This window comes from Artemia sp. Qi Xiang Cuo, chromosome 9 (genome assembly GCF_049724085.1).
Source record: "Artemia sp. Qi Xiang Cuo chromosome 9, ASM4972408v1, whole genome shotgun sequence".
Classification (NCBI taxonomy): domain Eukaryota; kingdom Metazoa; phylum Arthropoda; class Branchiopoda; order Anostraca; family Artemiidae; genus Artemia; species Artemia sp. Qi Xiang Cuo.
Genome location: NC_142802.1, coordinates 41523621 through 41527172, shown reverse-complemented (window position 1 = coordinate 41527172; position 3552 = coordinate 41523621). Strand labels below are relative to the sequence as shown.

Here is a 3552-nt window from a genome sequence, read left to right as displayed (position 1 = left end):
TTGCTAGCTACTGCCGCAACCCAGATTCACATATATATTTATTTATGAGAGGCAACCTGACCGAGTGGTCCAAGGCACTGGTGTTAGCCACCAGTCTCTTCGGAGGCGTGGGTTCAAATCTTACCGCTGGCATACGATTATGTTTGAAAGACTGCAGTGTGAAAAGACATCGAAAATGCAGTTTTTGGTGGAAAAATTTATTCTCTTTTAGAAATAATTTATTTTAGTTACAAAAAGTTTTTAACCCAATTAATTTCCTTTAAAATGAGCTATTGAACAACCCTCTACAATGTTCCAGTGCCAAGCTATCTCTGGATACAAAAGAAAAGAGAAAAAAATATCCCGTTTGTGGAGAATAACGTGGTAAAAGTCAATTTGCTTGATTTTCAAGCCAATATATTTTCTTTGTTATTCAAGCCAAAGGGCGGTAAGTTTCCTTTATAGAGGTTTCAGACAAGGCGGTTCTAATGGTGTACTTTTTGTTTTGATCTGACTCCATTCTTAGGAACTATGGGTTTTTATATTTCTTAACATTGGACGTGATCGTCTCTTACTAGGTTGCAGCGGTAGGTTGCAATAGAATAGGTTGCAATAGGTTGCAATAGGTTGCAACTGAATATGTGATGTTAAAACTTATTAATAGTCAATATATTTCATGTAAAACTAAAAAAGTAGAATTCCATTAATTCTTCTTCTTTTCATAAATAAATTAAAAATCAATGCTAGAACAAGTTAAAATCATAGTTCTAAATGTGAATTGTCACTATCTTTGCCATTGACCTCGTTTTGATCGGTCTTCAATTCTTCTTCTGCTTCATTTTTCCGTCTTCGTGGCTCATCTTCTCTTTTTTCGGGTTCCTGTTCAGTTTTTTCTGCAGTTTCGTTCATCTTTTTGAATTTACCTTTTCAACTACTTGTCTCATTCTTTGTTCTAATCTTTTCAACAGTCTCCTTCAATTTTCTTTTTCTGTTTGTCTGCATCCTCGTGGTCGAAATGCGCAGCTCACGTTCTAAATCATTGGCTTTATCCAGAAAGGCTAAATTAGTAAAGCTAGGATTTTCAGTAGGTGCCTGAGAGTTTAAAATTGACAATGTGTCGATGAGCCATGCTTCAGTCCTATTAATGAATGCAGAAAGACTATTAAATTCATCTTCTTCCAAGCATCGCTCTTCAGATGAGGCATTTCTATGTCTTTCAACATAATTGGAGCTAACATTCAAAGCTTGTACAAGAACAGAAACTGCCTGGTCTCGGTTTTTCATTTCCGCAGCTCTGAATTCTACATCTTTAGTTATTTCTTTGACATCCAAGAGCTTTTGACGAAGAGTATCAGTTGAAGCTTCAAAACCATATTCATCACACCAAATGGCAACTTCTGAGCATTTAGTGCAAATTGCTTCTTTCTCTTCGTCTGTTGACACTAATGCATGTTCATCTTCATAAATTTTATTTTGCATTTCCAGAACATATGATTCTAAAAGGTTAAATGCCTGCTCTCTTTCTTTTTTTATTTTGTCCGCTTTGTTAATTTTCCGAACTCTGTCCATTATGACGTTAAAAGTTTGAGGGGTAAAATCAGTAAGGTCTAGGTAAGATTCAACAAAAGCTATTTCTTCTTTAATTGTGATTACTTCTGGTTTCTTTTCTTTCTTCGCAGCTGTGCTATTGCGTCCATTTGTGCCATTGACGTTTGTTGTATTTGCTTCAGGATTTTCAGGAGAGGTGGCGTTTCCAGTCTCGTCCGGATTTAACTTTTCAAATGTGCTTTCAACAGAATTCAAATTTAAAATACCACTTTCATCTATGTAGAAATGGACTTTAATACCTTTAAATTCAGTTCTACTTTCAGTATTCTTTTCAATACTTCGTTTGACTCCATCCAGTTTAACCACACTAATGTTCAAAATTGGCGGATTCAGTTTCATTTGCTCAGTAGGAGCATAATTAACGTTAAACTCAAAATCTTCCGTGTGCTTGTTGAATGTCAAGATCTTCTTCTGTGGATAAGGATTCAAGAATGAATACAATGTTCTTCTAACAGCCTTTCCTTTCTTTTCCTCATCTACTTGACACTCAAACTCTACTTCAATAGGTACCATTATTGAATCCTTTATTGCAAATTTCTTAACCTTAAAACCTGTGCTTAGATCTGCTGCGCGGTAAACAGCCCCAAGAGCACATGCTTCATCAGCATTAATATTCTTACTCAATTCACGGCCGGTGATTTCAATCAAGCGTGCTTGCACTGCGGGCATCCGAGTATTTCCTCCAACTAAAATTACTTGTTCAATCCTATCCAGAGAAAGTTCAGATGTTTCCAGAGCTTGCAGAAGGGGTCCTTGCAATCTATCTAATAGATCAGCTGACAGTTCTTCAAGCTGAGTTCGTGTCACTAAATGTTTAAAGTCTTTTTCGTCTAAAAGAGCTTCTATTTGTGCAAAATGTTCAGAATTTGCACTCAGGACATTTTTTACACGCCCAGCTTCTTTGAAGAGTTTTGCAAAAGCTCGAGGATTCTTCGTTACATCGTTTTCGGTCTTTTTCATCTCATTAAACGCATTTGCCAAATGTAACTGAAGTCTTCTTTGGATTTCAGATCCACCAAGGGTTCGATCAAATCCCACGCCTACAACGGCTAGTTGGGGATTCGTCTCAGAGTACCCTCTTTCTTTTGTATTAGCTGTCTGATAAGCTATAACAGATGCAACTGTACTAGAAGCCCCCATATCGTAGAACAAAAAGTATCTGGCAGTGTCGTTCCATTCTTTGCTTCTGAATATGCCAAAGTTTAGGCCAATTGCTGCATTTGTGTTTACTAGCTGCAGCACTTTGAGTTCACCAATGGCAGCAGCCTTCATCATAGCCCTTCTTTCAGCTTGATCGAAGTACGGTGGAACAGTAATAACTGCTTCTCTAATTGGCACTTGCTGAGAAAATACTTCCGCATAGTTGCGAGCTTTGGCAAGAATTTGGCCGACTAATTCCTCCACCGTATACACTTCTCCAGATTCGTGCTTGAACATCACAGTTTGACGTTCTGCATGAGGTACAATCTCGTGATATGGAAACATTTCCTGATAGCGCTTAACTGAAGGATGATCAACAGTCTTTCCAAGTAGATCAGTTAGGTGTGTATAACAATTCTTGGGAAATCCGACACCTACAGTCAAAGCATCCTCTCCAAATGTTCGCTCGCCATTCCTAAAAGCAATGGCCACTGGTGTCTTCCGTTTTGATTCTTTGTTAAGAGCAACTTCTAGTGGCATTCCTGGAGAGACTATTCCAATTTTCATCCATTCTGTACCAAGATCTATTGAGATTACAGCTGCAGTCATTTCTCTGGATATTTTAGGAGTATGGCTACTTAAAGTACCGAGGAAACCCAAATGAAAACATATTTAGCCCTCTTGATCTATCTTAGGTCATATTCATACCTCTTAGGTCTTTCAATAAGTGAAATGGTTACTAAGGGATCCTAAATATTTTTGCAGTTTACAAAGTTTTGCAGCTGTTACTCATACCTTTTGAATCCGTTCATCATTATAATATTC

General features: G+C 37.5%; 1 pseudogene; it reads right to left on the bottom strand.

The window, feature by feature from the left end:
* Positions 1-738: 738 nt before the first annotated feature.
* LOC148948660 (hypoxia up-regulated protein 1 pseudogene) lies at positions 739-3336 on the bottom strand (annotated as a pseudogene).
* Positions 3337-3552: the final 216 nt, after the last annotated feature.